An 18450-nucleotide genomic window follows, 5' to 3' on the forward strand; every position below is an offset into this window, starting at 1 on the left:
AACTGTAAAATAAAAGGCTAAACATTAGAGTTAGGGAATTTTATGGATTTTTATTTATAGATTACAAAAATAAATAACGTTTTATATTTCTCAATTCAAGTTAAGGGTTTTTGTGTTGCTTATTTTTCAATTTTATATCATTGAATTTTTTTTTTCTTTTTTTGGTAATTTTCTACCGGTAAGTCGACTTATGTAAGTGTTAAGTCTGCGATATATTGAACTTCGTATCCAACAATTTATACTGCATTTTAATATTAAAAACTTTTTTAAATTATATATTCGGTTTTTAGACTTGTATGGTTAGATTTGCTTCCTTTTATGCGTTTGCTTGTCTGGTACCAAATAAGCATAGCTTTTTTATTTTCATTTATTTTATGCATCTTTGTTCCTATATGATTTCATACGCTAAATAACATACAAAAGAATTGCTCTGAAGAGTAACGTTTTAATAATATTATTATACTTATATATTGCGAAAGTGTTATTTTCCCTCTACAAAGCTAAGAATTTAAGAGCTGTTCCGTTTGTAAATTTCAGAAAGAACTACATGGTAAACGGCGGATGGTCCTCGTTTTCTAGTTCGCAATTGAAGTTAAGGTTTCGTGTATATTTTTCACTGTATAATTGAATCCTCTTTTGCAATTTTCAATTTTGCATGGGTATGTTAGTTTTTGGACGTGTTATATTAGCATTATTTTAAATATTGAAAGCTTCTTTATATTTATATATATCTTTATTTATATTTATATATATCTTTCTTTATATTTATATATATCTTTATTTATATTTATATATATCTTTCTTTATATTTATATATATCTTTATTTATATTTATATATATCTTTCTTTATATTTATATATCTATACTCCTATAAATTCGTCTTGATATTCATGTTAAAGTCCCTTTCTCTATGCATTTCAAAAGCAAATACAATTTTCTCGTATGTGGTCGTGGAATTGCATTCACTAGCAAATGATCTAGCTAATTTGCATATTCTTTTAAACTTTAATTAATCCCCTATTAGTTTCTTCGGTTTTCCTATGGGATGATCATCTTTAGTAAACTATTTCTTGTAATTATATTCATACAGTTGTTCTACATGATTTTTACTTGCGTAATATTTGCTTAAAAAGTTTATACTAAACATAAAATCGGTTTCATACATATTTATACATGCGTATATATTTTTGTTTAAAAAAATTTGCCTACCAAACTCCTCCTAGAGTTTTTGGTTTGCATACATGAAACTTCATATATAAGGTATTTGAATCCATGCGAAACTTTATATTTGGGTTTTAGCCCGAAAAAATCAGTGCAAAAGTGTGAAAATTTAAAAAAAAATGAAATTTGCCAGGTCGAACGCCGGCATTATGAACTCATAACGTAGTAGTTATTGGTTCATTTTCCGGTAAATAGCTCTCCTTAGCCCAGTCATTGACGGACGAGGCAAAAATAAATCGTAAACTGAACATTTCGGTTTCGATTCTGGGTGGTGGCACACGAGTCTTTTTTCTTTTAACTTTTTAAATCATTCCTATATATTGCGTCCAATATAATCTCTCTCTCTCTCTCTCTCTCTATATATATATATATATATATATATATATATATATAAGTGAAATTGTCTGTCTGTCTGTGTATCTGTGTGTCTGTGTGTGTACATTTCTCTACGCAATAACTCTGTCAATATTTAGTCTACAGACTCGAAATTTGTTATATAGGGTATTGAGATTTGGGAAAATCTAGGTGATTGGTTTTCGGCCAGAGATTTGGCGATTAAGGGGTCAAAGTTCAACGATTTGACCTTTGAGAACTCTACCAAACTCCTCCGATAATTTTCGATCTAAACACTTTAAATTTTAGATATAGGTTCCTATGACATGGATTTAACGGAATAACTTGATTTGAGCCCTAAACAATACATTTTAAGAGGTAATAATATGGGTCAAAGTTTTAAAAAATTGACCACGGTTTTTTTTGTTTTTTTTTTGCTACACATACATCTCACAATACTCGGGCAACGCCGGGCTGAAATGCTAGTATATCTATAAAAGTGAACGCGTCTGTGTATCTTTCTGTCTGTGTATCTGTGTGTCTGTGTGTGTACATTTCCCTACGCAATAACTCTGTCAATTTTAAATCTACAGACTCGAAATTTGATATACAGGGTACTGAGATTTGGAAAAATCGATGTGGTCGGTTTTCGGACAGAAATTACGCTGTTAAGGGGTCAAAGTACAACGATTTCACCTTTGAGAACTCTAACAAACTCCTCTACCAATTTTGGATCTAAACACTTGAACTTTTAGATATAGATTCCTTGGACATGGATCTAACTGAATAACTTGATTTGAGCCCAAAACAATAAATGTTAAGGGGTCATAGCAGGGGTCAAAGTTTTTAAAAATTCACTGCTTTATTTATTTTACTTTATTTTATTTATTTTTATTTTTTTTTTTTTTTTGCTCAGCATACACCTCCAAATACCCGGGCAACACCGGGCTGAAATGCTAGTATATCTATAAAAGTGAATGTGTCTGTGTGTCTGTCTGTCTGTGTACATTTCCCTACAAAATAATTCTGTCAATTTTAAGTCTACAGACTCGAAATTTTATATACAGCGTATTGAGATTTGGGAAAACCTTTGTCATCCATTTTCAATCAAAGATTCGGCTGTCAAAGTTCAACGATTCGACCTTTGAAAACTCTACCAAACTCGTCCGCCAATTTTGTGTCTAAACACTTGAAATTTTAGATATAGGTGCCTTGGACATGGATCTAACTTAATAACTTGATTTAAGTCCAAAACAATTAATATTAACGGATCGTAATTGGGGTCAAATTAAAAAAAAAATTGACCGTTTTTGCTTTTTTTTTTGTTTTGTTTTTTTATTTGTTTTTTTTTTTTTTTTTGCTCAACATACACCTGCAAACACGCGGGCAACGCCGGGCTGAAATGCTAGTTTTGGGTATAGACAATTGAAATTTTAGATATAGATTTCTTGGACATGGATCTAATTTGAATGTTAAAGGGGTCATAATAGAGGTCAAAGTTTTAAAAAATTAACCGCTTCGGTCTCTACCAAATTACTCAGACAATTTCTCGTCTAAACATTTGACATTTTACATAAAGGGTATTCAGAGATAGGGCAAGGTTTTAATCGGTTTGGGTCGAAAATTTGTAACTACTAATATATAATATTTTGTATGTATGTATGTTTACATGTGTGCCTGAAACTTTCGACAGAGGCGACGGATTTCCACAATATCAGTATCATTTTGAAGCTAAACTCTTCAGACGACAAATACCGAAAAATTTATTAATTTCTTCACCCCCAATTGGGCACATTTCTACAGGGTGGGGTCGCTTTTTTCGCTGATATTTTCGAAAGTCATCTCCTCTTTTCGATTGTCTAGCCTTAATTTAAAACTACTGACTTCTGGTTTAGCGGTGGTCGTAACAGCAAAGACGTCACGTTTTCCCCGTTCGTTTCCTCCTTCGCGGTACGGGTTTGAGCCTTCCTACTTCAACTTTTTTTGCTCAATGGATATCCCAAAACCCCGGGGCAACGCCGGGCACTCATGCTAGTATATATATATATATATATATATATATATATATATATATATATATATATATATATATATATATATAGGGTGACCAAAACAAAACAAAAGCTAAATGGAGGTCATCTAGAACATATGCTGTAGAACGGAGAAAAAAAGGCCAAAGACCCTTGTGTTTTGATGTAATGTTTTGAATATAATAAACTAGTTATGACCAAAGTTCCATACAAAACACCAAGAAACGGGGCCTCATTAGAGTTGGGGGCCATTTTTTGGGGTCACCCTGTATTTTATATATATATATATATATATATTACTCATATACATACATATACATATATATATATACATATATGTATACACACATACACATATATATATACGTATACATATGTATATATACAAGGTGTCCAAAAATGCACTGAAGGTTATAGAATCTTTGTCATTTTACCATTAATTATTTTTTTTCGCATGTTTTATGGATAATATTTTGAAAATTAATTGCATTGAACAACGTACGGAAGTTGTGAAACTGTTTTACCAAAATCAGAGGTCAATTGTTTTGATTCAAAGAGCTCATTGACTGCTTTTTCATGCAAGAGATAGCCCAAATCACAACACAACTGCAAGAATTGAAGGAAAAAGTTAAATCGCAATCCAGAGATTCTGCAATCTGACATGAATAATGTTTTGAACAGAGCGCAAATATGCGAAGCTGAAAATGGGCAACATTTAAAAGACATCACTTTTTATAAATAAGGAATACTTAAATTTTGGCATTTCCTTTTTAAATTTTCCAATGTCTTAGTGAGATTGTGTTAAAATTACAGAAATATATCATCAAAAATAAAATAAAAAATCAAGTTCAAACCCCGTTTGTGACTTTTTGAACACCCTGTACATATTTATATATACGTATAATAGCCATTGACCCAATGAAGGTTTATTCGCCTTTTGAGCGTTTAGTTTTCAATTCTGTTCGGTAGCTAGCCACATTACAAGTAAAGTTTGACACCCGAACGTAGATATCTATAAATTATAACGAGATTAACAAATGCATAGAAAACATTATTCAAGGCTTAGTTATCTGAAACTTGTATTTGGTTTGAACACAGATAAGATTCATTTAAAATAGAAAACTTGTATTTGGTTTGAACACAGATAAGATTCATTTAAAATAGAAAACTTGTATTTGGTTTGAACACAGATAAGATTCATTTAAAATAGAAAACTGCAAAGAAATTCATTTTGCTTCTTTCAAACAAGACTTATTTTCTGAAAATCATTCATTCATATAAAAAACGAAGACGTACTCTTATCACTTTGTTAAATAGCATTTTCAAAGAATATGCTCATACCTATAAGTATACCAGATTTCAGTTATAAGTAGTCACATAGGATCGATTATTTTATCAGCATAAAAATGTTTAGCTTCTCTTGCTTTCGAGAAACTTGTGCGTATTCCATTAATTTGATTCATATAAAATACTTCATATCTCCTACACTTCAATTATTAAACATATTAGAGCATAACTATTGTTATATTAAGCAATGATTTAAAGGTTTTGCAACAGAGCGCGGGCGCGCGTATTGCGACTATATAAAAATACCGAGTCGTGGGCGAAATGATCTCACGTTAAGGAAAAAGAAAAAGATTATAAAAACGAGACGATGACGTTAGAAACGATGGCACCGCTGTAAGGAGAAGTCACGCGTGCTGGGAGAATAAGGAAATAAATGGTGTTGTTAAAAAAGGTGTCAACTTATTACTTGTTCTGTGTTCCTTGCAACAACGTGTTGGGTCTACGTGTGTAAACGTGCGCAACGTTACAGAAAATTCTTTGGCGTCGTTCATCCAAAACTTTTTCAAAAAAGGGGGTTAAATATGAAACAAAAATATATAAAAGAAGCGATTCAGTCGCAAAGAAAGGAGACAAGAACAGACCAAGCCGAGGCGAAACTTTGAGAAAGCAAGTAGGAACTAACCAAACTGAAATTTGGAAAAAGAGTTGTAATTTTGTTTTAGTAGTTTTTCTCCTTTTTTTTTCACTTTCGAATTTTTCTCTTGTTTTATCGCTCATATTTTTAGTTACTAAAGTGTGCTTTATGTCACCGTGATTTTTATCTTTTATGTTATACAGAAGTTCTAGCACGATGACTATGACTAGAGTTATGTAATATTATAGGAGAAAAAGTTCCATTCTCAGTTAATAAAGCAAGTAGCTTATTAGGCTTTAAGTAAGAAGTTTGAATTAAACATTTTGAATGCATTTGTATTCTTGTAAATTGGTATTCAAGCTGTTAAAGGATTGAATCTCGGCCGAGAAAAGTAAATGTCTCCAGTTTTTATTTTACGGTTACTAAAGTTTTAAGATAAGTAATTAAATAATTTAAGAAAAGACACGTCGAATTCTTATCAAAAGCTCTGCTTATAAATATTTTTATTTGTAAGTTTGTAAACTTTGTCTGGTGCTTTTATTTTTCGCTATTATGTTCCTTGGATTTTTATAAATCTTATACCAAACACCGAATAGGTATATTTGCGTAGTCGGCGTGGGAATCTATCGATCATAAGAAATAAATATTAATATGGTTAATATGATAAGTAAAAAAAAATTTGAAGGAATAAAATGAGAAAGGAATGCATGAGAAAAAAAATCTTGCACTACAAAATATTAACAAACGAATCTGGCTATACAATGAACAGTATGACACATCTGTCATGGAGATTGTCTACAGTAATAAAGTCAATATATTACTAAAATAAAATATCCTGTTTCAGTTTGGTTAATTTGAAGACGCAATACCAGAATTAAAAACTATTACATGGATTTAGTCTTGGCTCGATTTGCCTGTTATTGTATTGTTAATATTTAAAACTTTAATTTTGGACAACAAAGCTAAAATATTTTAGCACTAATTAAATCAATTTTAAAAAGGCTATATTCTTACTATTGAAACAGTAAACTGTTTTCCCCTTTCAACGTACTAAAAGTTCTCTATAAATATTAAGAGAAATACGTTAGAATTATGATTTTACAAATAAAAACATAAAGGAAAAATGACAGGGAAAATGAAAAAAAGGTAAAGTGAAAGGTTGAACGGGTTATGCACTGGGACATTATATATGTGTTCATGTTTTATGTGGACTTTTTAATCTGTTTTTCTTTTTCTTGTTTTTTTATTTACCTCGGAACATGTATTAAATTCTTGTAAAACAAATTTCAGTAAATGAAGGTATTTAACATAGCGCTGACAGTTATGACGTTATATGCAAATGTCGAGCTGCATGCGAAATGACCTTACGTTAAGGAAAAAGAAAAGGACTATAAAAAAGAGACGATTACGTTAGAGACGTAGGTGACGTCACAGTTGTAAAAAGAAGTTACGGGCGGTGGGAGAATGAGAGTAAATGTCGTTGTAAAAAAAGGAGTCATTACTGGTCCTATGTTCTTTGTGACGTACTCTGCTACAGCGTGTTGAGTCTACATGTAAAAAAGTGTGTAACGTTACATTTTCTATATATTATATACAAAATTCTTTCTAAACTATTCGTCAGTTGTGAGATTGAGTTATGTTTTAAACATCTTTCGTATTAATTGTTCCCGTAATTTACAGTTAATTCATCAGGTGATCCATTGCTTGCTAAATTTCTATAACTATCGCCTTCATTCAAATTATGTTGTTAGATCACATTTTGATTTTTATATTTTATCTCACTTGTTTCTTTCCCTTTCACTCGCTTTCAATCTTCTTTCTATGTCTCTCTCTCGCTATCTCTCTTTCTCTCTCTCTTTCTCTCTCTCTCTTTCTGTGTGTGTGTATATATAAGTCAAAATGTCTCTGTGTGTGTGCTTGTCTGTGTGTGTGTGTTTGTCCCTACCAAATAACTTAGTCAATTTTCGGTCTACAGACTCGAGATTTGACATAAGGGGCATTGAGTTTTGGAAAAATCTTTTTAATTTGTTTTAGGGTCGTCATTTGGCTGTTAAGGTGTCAAAGTTCAAGGATTTGGCCTTTGAAAACTCTACCAAACTCCTCCAACAATTTTGGGTATAAACACGTTAAATTTTAGATATGGGTTACTTGGACATGGATCTAACATTATAATTTTATTTGAGTCCAAAACAATAAATAATAAATTAAGCCATAATTGGGATCAATTTTTTTTTAATTGATCTCTGCGGTCTCTACGAAATTACTCAGCCAATTTTTGGTCTAAACATGTGAAATTTTACAAAAAGTGTATTCAGACATAGGGCAAGCTTTTTAATCGGTTGTTGCTGAAAATTTGGCTTCCAAGGGGTCTAATTAAAAAAGATTTTACTTTTGTGTTCTCTAGCAAACTATTAAGTAAATTTTGGCTCTAAACCTTTGAAATTTTTCATAAAGGGTATTCAGACATGCAGCAAGCTTTTTAATCAGTTTTAGGGCGAAAATTTAGCTAGCAAGAGGTCAAAGTTTACAGAGTTGACATTTGCAGACTCTACCAAACTCCTCCGCCAAGTTTTGTTCTAAACACTAGAAATTTTAAATGTCAGTTAAGTGGACATGGATCAAACATTTTAATTCAAGTTGAACCCAAAACACAGAATGAAAATGTCATATTCTTAGAGTCACATACATTGATAAAGCTTTGTATATATATAGACATATATATCTGTGTATATATATATGGAAATTTTAATAGTAAAACGCAACCATTACAAAGCTGATTTTTATCTCGCTAGTTTGAAGTGAGGTGTCCTGTTTTTTTAGTAACTATAGTGAATGAAGACGCAACGTTCTTGCTTCTTAGAAAATGTTATTTTCTTAGTTTAAAAAACTACGTTATTAATTTACGTGATTTTTGGAATATAATATTTTTGTTATGTGACGAATACGTACATTGATGATTTTTCTATATCTTATTATTACTTTTAAAAAATTAGGTTAAACTTTGGACTTCCGGGGAGGAAATTAAGGTTTTTAGCCAATTTTATGGAATTTGTCGTCTGAAGGGTCGAGCTTGAAAACGATACTGATCTTGTGAAAATCCGTCGCCTCTGTCGAAACTTTCAGGCAGACATTCAAACATACATACATCCATATATTGGTAACTCAAATTTTCCACTTATCCACCGATTAAAAAGCTTGCCCTATCTCTGACTACCCTTTATGTAAAATGTCAAATGTTTAGACCAGAAATTGTCTGAGTAATTTGGTAGATACCGCAGAGATCATTTTTTTAAATTTGACCCATATTATGACCCCTTAAAATTTATTTTTTTTGGACTCAAATCAAGTTATTAAGTTACATCCATGTTCAAGGAACCTATATCTAAAATTTCAAGTGTTTAGGCCCAAAATTGTCGGAGGAGTTTGGTGGAATTCTCAAAGGTCAAATCGTTAAACTTTGACCCCTTATTGTCCCAAAATGAATTACACTGATTTTCCCAAATCTCAGTACCCTATATATCAAATTTCGCGTCTGTAGACTAAAAATTGACAGAGTTATTGCCTTGGTAAATGTTCACAGACAGACACACAGACTCACAGATGCACAGACACGACAAAAAAAGCGGTCAACTTTTTAACTTTGGCCCCTATTATAACCATTAACATTTATTGTTTTGGGTTCAAATCAAGTTATTAAATTATATCCATGTCCAAGTCACCTATATGTAAAGTTTCAAGTGTTTAGACCCAAAAATGGCAGAGGAGTTTTGTAGAGTTCTCAAAGGTCAAATCTTTGAACCTTGACCACTTAACAGGCAAATTTTTGTTATTACATAGAGAAATGCAGACACAGACACACACACATAAACACAGACACATTCACTTTTGTAGATATACTAGCATTTCAGCCCGGCGTTGCCCGGGTGTGTTGAAGTGTATGTTGAGCCACACAAAAAAAAATGCTATTATTTTTTTAACTTTGACCCATATTATGACCCCTTAACATTTATTGTTTTAGACTCAAATCGAGTTATTCAGTTAGATTCATGTCCAATGAACCTATTTCTAAAATTTCAAGTGTTTAGACACAAAATTGGCGAAGGAGTTTGTAGAGTTCTCAAAGGTCAAATCGTTGAAATTTGACCACTTAACAGGCAAATTTCTGGCCGAAAACGGATCACATAGATTTTCCCAAATCTCAGTACCCTGTATATCAAATTTCGAATCTGTTGACTGAAAATTGACAGAGTTATTGCGTAGGAAAATGTACACAGACAGACACACAGACAGAAACGTTCACTTTTATAGGTATACTAGCATTTCAGCCCGGCGTTGCCCTGGTGTTTGGATGTGTATGTTGAGCAAAAAAAAAAAAGTGGTAGTAGGAAGGCAGGCTCGAACCCGTACCGCAAAAGAGGAAAAGAACGGGTAAAACCTAACGTTTATACTGTTACGACCACCACCAAACGGGATGCGACATTTTTTTAAAATTAAGGCTAGATAATCTAAAGGAGAGGATAACTTTAAAAAATATCGGCGAAAAAAGTGCCCCCCTATAGAAAAGTGCCTTGTTGAAGGGGGAGATATTAATGTTTTTAGCCAATTTTTCGATATTTGTCGTATGAAAGATCAAACTTAAAAACGATACTGATCTTGGTAAAATTCGTCGCCTCTATTGAAAGTTTAAGGCAGACATGCAAACAGGCATACATTTAAATATTGGTGACTAAAAATTTTCGACCCAAACTGATGAAAAAGCTTGCCCTATCTCTAAATACGCTTTATGTAAAATTTCAAATATTTAGACCAGAAAGTCTGAGTAATTTGGAAGAGACCGCAGGGGTCAATTTTTTTTTAATTTGACCCCTATTATGACCCCTTAAAATTTATTGTTTTGGGCTCAAATCAAGTTATTACGTTAGATCCATGTGCAAGAAACCTATATCTAAAATTGCAAGTGCATAGACACAAACTTGTCGGAGGAGTTTGGTAGAGTTCTCAAAGGTCAAATCGTTGAACTTTGACCCCTTAGTCACCAAATTTCTGGCCCAAAACCGTTCGCATTGATTTTCCCAAATCTCAGTAACCTGTATACCAAGTTTCAAGTCTGTAGACTAAAAATTGACAGAGTTATTGCGTAACTAGGGAAATGTACACAGACACACAGATACACAGATACACAGATACACAGACAAGTTCACTTTTATAGATATATAGATGGATAGACTAGCTTTTCAGCCCCGCGCTGTCCGAGTTTTTGGAGGTGTATATTGAGCAAAAAAAGTGGTAGTAAGAAGGCAGGCTCGAACCCGTACCGCGAAGGAGGAAAAGATGGTGAAAAAAGCGTTACATCTTTTCTGTTACGATCACCTCCAAACCGGAAGTGGCGTAGGTTTAAATTAAGGCTTAACAATCAAAATGAGGTGATGACTTTCGAAAATATCGGCGAAAATGCGACCCCTCCTGTAAAAAAGTGCCCAGTTTAGGGTGAAGATATTAATGTTTTTAGCCAATTGTTCAGTATTTGTCGACCAAAGGGTCGAGCTTCAAAACGATACTGATATTGTGAAAATCCGTCGCTTCTGTCGAAAGTTTTAGGCAGACATGCAAACATACATACATACATACATCTATATATTGGTAGCTCAAATTTTCGACTCAAACCGATTAAAAACCTTGCCCTATCTCTGACTACACTTTATGTAAAATTTCAAATGTTTAAACCAGAAAGTGTCTGAGTAATTTAGTAGAGACCGCAGAGACCTTTTTTTTTTAATTTGACCCCTATTATGACCCCTTAACATTTATTTTTTATGCTTAAATCAAGTTATTAAGTTAGATCAATGTCTAAGGAACCCATATCTAAAATTTCAATTGTTTATACCCAAAATTGGCGGAGGGGATTGGTAGAGTTATCAAAGGTCAAATCGTTGAACTTTGACTCATTAACAGCCAAATTTGTGGCCGAAAACGAATTACAAAGATTTTCCCAAATCACAGTACCCTGTATATCAAATTTCCAGTCTGTAGACTGAAATAGACGGAGTCATTGCATAGGGGAATGTAGACAGACAGACACTTTCACTTATATATATATATATAATTATTTTTTACTATAATAATTATTAAATACCTACAGACACTAGTGTTTCATCCTTTCGGGAATCTTCAGTGCAGGGTGTCACGATTAATACCAGTCGAACGATTCGAGCCCCGCACCACGAGACATCTCTGGCGCGGTTTAGCGAAGACCTAATCCATTCAGCTACCATTAACCACGTGAAATAACGTCGAATTTAAACATTTTAATTTTAAATGTTCATTTACGTCAGTCAGAGAGTGATCTAATCGTTATACGATGATCTACGCATATATATATATATATATATATATATATATATATATATATATATATACTAGCATTTCAGCCCGGCGTTGCCCGGGTGTTTGGATGTATATGCTGAGCAAAAAAAAAAAAAAAACGGTCAATTTTTTTTTTATTCGACCCCTATTATGACCCATTAACATTTATTTTTTGGACTCAAATCAAGTTATTACGTTAGATCCATGTCCAAGGAACTAAAATTTCAAGTGTTTAGACCCCAAATTATCGGAGGAGTTTAATAGAGTTCTCAAAGATCAAATCGTTGAACTTTCACCTCTTAACAGGCAAATTTCTGGCCGAAAACCGATCACATAGATTTTCCCAAATCTCAGTACCCTATATATCAAATTTCAAGTCTGTAGACTAAAAATTGAGTTACTGCGAAGTGAAATGTACACAGACAGACACACACACAGAGATACGTTAACTTATATATATATATATATATATATATATATATATATATATATATATATTACATAGGCATCACCACATTATCAAGGCCAAGAGGCCACTCAAGGATAAGGATTAAAGAGTGCACAGTAGAAATTGGACATTATAGTAATCATTAGTAATGTAAATTTGGTAAAGTTGATAACTTATATGGAACGGCTCATCAAGAACTTATTTACGTTAGACTTGAAGACAACCATATTGTAGTCAGCCGGAAAGCAGGAAAACGGAAGACAATTCCACAGGCGTGCAGTTCTAAGAAAAAAACCTTGTTCATGGAATCTACGTTTAGGTTTAGGCACAGATAAAGAGTGGGGGAAATTTTTGATAGTGTTTACAGCTAGACGAGTGTTTCTTGTGAAAGTTTGGCGAGGAGGGACCATAGATTGAAGCTCATTCGAACACTTTCCATGAAAATAACGATACATGAGAGACAAACTCGCAACATCTCTTCTGTGAGATAAAGGTTGTAAGGAAGAGAAAAGGACATCTCCTATGAGGCTACGAAGTCTATTTTGAACTCTATCAAGGCAGGCCAAGTCCTTTCTAGCAGCTCCTGCCCAGATGTGGCAACAGTATTCCATCCTTGGACGTACCTGGCTCTTATATAGATAGAGAATTGCATCAGCAGTGAGATATCTACCGGATCGATAGAAAGATCCCACCATTTTTCCAGCGGCCTTGGCAACAGATTTGATGTACGTGTTCCATTTAAGATCAGGAGTAATGGTCAAGCCAAGAAGTTTGTCAAAACTTGAGGCCTCCTGAAGACGAGAGCCATTCATTTCAATTGATGTCAGATGTGGATCAGAATGTTGATGATGTAAAGAGAGAAGCTTGGTTTTAGATGCATTAAAAGTAACCAGCCATTCTTTACCCCATTGTACTACGTGCTCAAGATCAGAGGAGAGAGAATTGGAGAGAACTTGGTCGTTTACTGTCTTAGATGTGCTACCATAAATGGTAGTGTCGTCAGCATAGATGTCTACAAATGATGTAAGGATGTGATTTGGAAGATCATTAATGTAGATCAGGAAAAGAGTTGGGCCCAGGATGGACCCCTGAGGGACACCGGCATTAATACTGTGAGCTTCTGATTTTTGCCCCTCAACTACTACTCTTATGAACCTATCAGAAAGAAATGATTTAATAATTGAGAAGACATTTCCAGCAATACCATAGCTAGAGATCTTATGAAGTAAACCTTTATGCCATACCCTATCAAAGGCTTTAGATATGTCAAGAGCAATTGCCCTAGAAAGGTTGCCTCCGTCGAGAGATTTGCTAATCCTATGAGATATAACTGTAAGGACATCTGCTGTAGATCTAGCAGAACGGAAACCATATTGAGTGTCACTAAGAAGGTTATTTTTGTTGAGATTACTTCTGTATTTAATACAGATTCCAGCAACTTACTCATGACGCACAGGAGACTTATTGGCCTGTACTGAAAGGGGGATAAGCGATCACCTGAATTCTTAAATACAGGGCATACTGATGAGATTTTCCAGGGAGATGGGAAACTATTCTCCTTAAGACAACGTTTAAACAGTTTTGTAAGTATGGGGGCTAGTTCAGGTTGAAGTTTTTTTTAGTACAATAATTGGAATACCGTCAGGGCCAGTTGCTTTACTGGAATCAAGGTTTTTGATTAGTTTGGCAACATCACGTACAGATATACGTATATCACATAGCATGTTTTCTGATACAGGAGGAAATATTGGGGGTTGGCAGCCTTGATCGCAAAGGGTAGAATTAGCTGCGAAGTTCTTGACAAAGAGTTTGGCTTTGTCTGATGCTGACGAGATTACCTCAGGTCCATTGATAATAGTTGGGATGGAGCACACGCTTCTGTATATATATATATATATATATATATATATATATATATATATATATATATATATATATATATATACACACTCGTTAAGGTTAGTTCATTTTAGCTTTTTTTATCCAACTGACGATAGCTCAAACGGTAACAATTCAGACTGGATAGCTATAAGTTTTTTTTTCAGTGTAGATTCTCGATACATGGCACACTAGTCGTATATTTTTTTAATCATCACTTTATATTGGATACAATATAATATGTAGTAATCGATAGAAATTGACTTTATTTCATATATACGGAATCTACATGAATTAAATATTATATTTAAGCGTATTTTAAATCGAGTTATTACGTTAGATCCATGTCCAAGGAACTAAAATTTCAAGTGTTTAGACCCCAAATTATCGGAGGAGTTTAATAGAGTTCTCAAAGATCAAATCGTTGAACTTTCGCCTCTTAACAGGCAAATTTCTGGCCGAAAACCGATCACATAGATTTTCCCAAATCTCAGTACCCTATATATAAAATTTCGAGTCTGTAGACTAAAAATTGAGTTATTGCGAAGTGAAATGTACGCAGACAGACACACACACACGCAGATACGTTAACTTATATATATATATATATATATATATATATATATATATATATATATATATATATATATATACATACACTCGTTAAGGTTAGTTCATTTTAGCTTTTTTATCCAACTGACGATAGCTCAAACGGTAACAATTCAGACTGGACAGCTAGAAGTCTTTTTTTCAGTTTAGATTCTCGATATATGGCACACAAGTCGTATATTTTTTTAATCATCACTTTATATTGGATACAATATAATATGTAGTAATCGATAGAAATTGACTTTATTTCATATATACGGAATCTACATGAATTAAATATCATATTTAAGCGTATTTTACAACTATATATATATATATATATATATATATATATATATATATATATATATATAGTTGACATTTGACACTATTTTGAATAGTCAAAAAGCGGTATTGTGGCGAGTGAAATGTGAAATAGAGGATGGCAAACGATCCCCTTATTCCTACGCTTTTGTTGACCTTGTTCCATGTAATATTTTTAGCTAATAAATAATTGAAAGTGTAGTACCTGTTCTGATACTACGCGTTATCTCTTCTGTAGTGGTAATTGAAAAAGAAATCCTTCTAGATTGAGGCAATTTATTTTATTTTATCTCAGTTTAGAATTCCTTTTCTTGAAGTGCTGGACATGATAAACCTACTATCTCATACAATCAATAGAATGATACATAATATTAATTACAAATATAAACAACTAGAATGATACATAATATTAATTACAAATATAAACAACTAGAATGATACACAATATTAATTACAAATATAAACAACTAGAATGACATATAATATTAATTACAAATATAATCAACTAGAATGATACATGATATTAATTACAAATATAAACAACTAGAATGACATATAATATTAATTACAAATATAATCAACTAGAATGATACATGATATTAATTACAAATATAAACAACTAGAATGACATATAATATTAATTACAAATATAAACAACTAGAATGATACATGATATTAATTACAAATATAAACAACTAGAATGACATATAATATTAATTACAAATATAAACAACTAGAATGATACATAATATTAATTACAAATATAAACAACTAGAATGATACATAATATTAATTACAAATATAAACAACTAGAATGACATATAATATTAATTACAAATATAAACAACTAGAATGATACATGATATTAATTACAAATATAAACAACTAGAATGATACATAATATTAATTACAAATACAAACAACTAGAATGATACATAATATTAATTACAAATATAAACAACTAGAATGACATATAATATTAATTACAAATATAAACAACTAGAATGATACATAATATTAATTACAAATATAAACAACTAGAATGATACATAATATTAATTACAAATATAAACAACTAGAATGACATATAATATTAATTACAAATATAAACAACTAGAATGATACATAATATTAATTACAAATATAATCAACTAGAATGATACATAATATTAATTACAAATATAAACAACTAGAATGATACATAATATTAATTACAAATATAATCAACTAGAATGATACATAATATTAATTACAAATATAAACAACTAGAATGATACATAATATTAATTACAAATATAAACAACTGGAATGATACATAATATTAATTACAAATATAATCAACTAGAATGATACATAATATTAATTACAAATATAAACAACTAGAATGATACATAATATTAATTACAAATATAAACAACTAGAATGACATATAATATTAATTACAAATATAAACAACTAGAATGATACATAATATTAATTACAAATATAAACAACTAGAATGATACATAATATTAATTACAAATATAAACAACTAGAATGACACATAATATTAATTACAAATATAATCAACTAGAATGATACATAATATTAATTACAAATATAATCAACTAGAATGATACATAATATTAATTACAAATATAAACAACTAGAATGATACATAATATTAATTACAAATATAAACAACTAGAATGATACATAATATTAATTACAAATATAAACAACTAGAATGATACATAATATTAATTACAAATATAAACAACTAGAATGATACATAATATTAATTACAAATATAAACAACTAGAATGATACATAATATTAATTACAAATATAAACAACTAGAATGATACATAATATTAATTACAAATATAAACAACTAGAATGATACATAATATTAATTACAAATATAAACAACTAGAATGACATATAATATTAATTACAAATATAAACAACTAGAATGATACATAATATTAATTACAAATATAAACAACTAGAATGATACATAATATTAATTACAAATATAAACAACTAGAATGATACATAATATTAATTACAAATATAAACAACTAGAATGATACATAATATTAATTACAAATATAAACAACTAGAATGATACATAATATTAATTACAAATATAAACAACTAGAATGATACATAATATTAATTACAAATATAAACAACTAGAATGATACATAATATTAATTACAAATATAAACAACTAGAATGATACATAATATTAATTACAAATATAAACAACTAGAATGATACATAATATTAATTACAAATATAAACAACTAGAATGATACATAATATTAATTACAAATATAAACAACTAGAATGATACATAATATTAATTACAAATATAAACAACTAGAATGACACATAATATTAATTACAAATATAAACAACTAGAATGATACATAATATTAATTACAATTATAAACAACTAGAATGATACATAATATTAATTACAAATATAAACAACTAGAATGATACATAATATTAATTACAAATATAAACAACTAGAATGATACATAATATTAATTACAAATATAAACAACTAGAATGATACATAATATTAATTACAAATATAAACAACTAGAATGATACATAATATTAATTACAAATATAAACAACTAGAATGATACATAATATTAATTACAAATATAAACAACTAGAATGACACATAATATTAATTACAAATATAAACAACTAGAATGATACATAATATTAATTACAAATATAAACAACTAGAATGATACATAATATTAATTACAAATATAAACAACTAGAATGACACATAATATTAATTACAAATATAAACAACTCGAATGATACATAATATTAATTACAAATATAAACAACTAGAATGATACATAATATTAATTACAAATATAATCAACTAGAATGATACATAATATTAATTACAAATATAAACAACTAGAATGATACATAATATTAATTACAAATATAAACAACTAGAATGATACATAATATTAATTACAAATATAAACAACTAGAATGATACATAATATTAATTACAAATATAAACAACTAGAATGATACATAATATTAATTACAAATATAAACAACTAGAATGACACATAATATTAATTACAAATATAAACAACTAGAATGATACATAATATTAATTACAAATATAAACAACTAGAATGATACATAATATTAATTACAAATATAAACAACTAGAATGACACATAATATTAATTACAAATATAATCAACTAGAACGATACATAATATTAATTACAAATATAAACAACTAGAATGATACATAATATTAATTACAAATATAAACAACTAGAATGACACATAATATTAATTAC

Source organism: Euprymna scolopes, chromosome 10 (genome assembly GCF_053919585.1).
Source record: "Euprymna scolopes isolate OS-2025 chromosome 10, ASM5391958v1, whole genome shotgun sequence".
NCBI classification, from domain to species: domain Eukaryota; kingdom Metazoa; phylum Mollusca; class Cephalopoda; order Sepiida; family Sepiolidae; genus Euprymna; species Euprymna scolopes.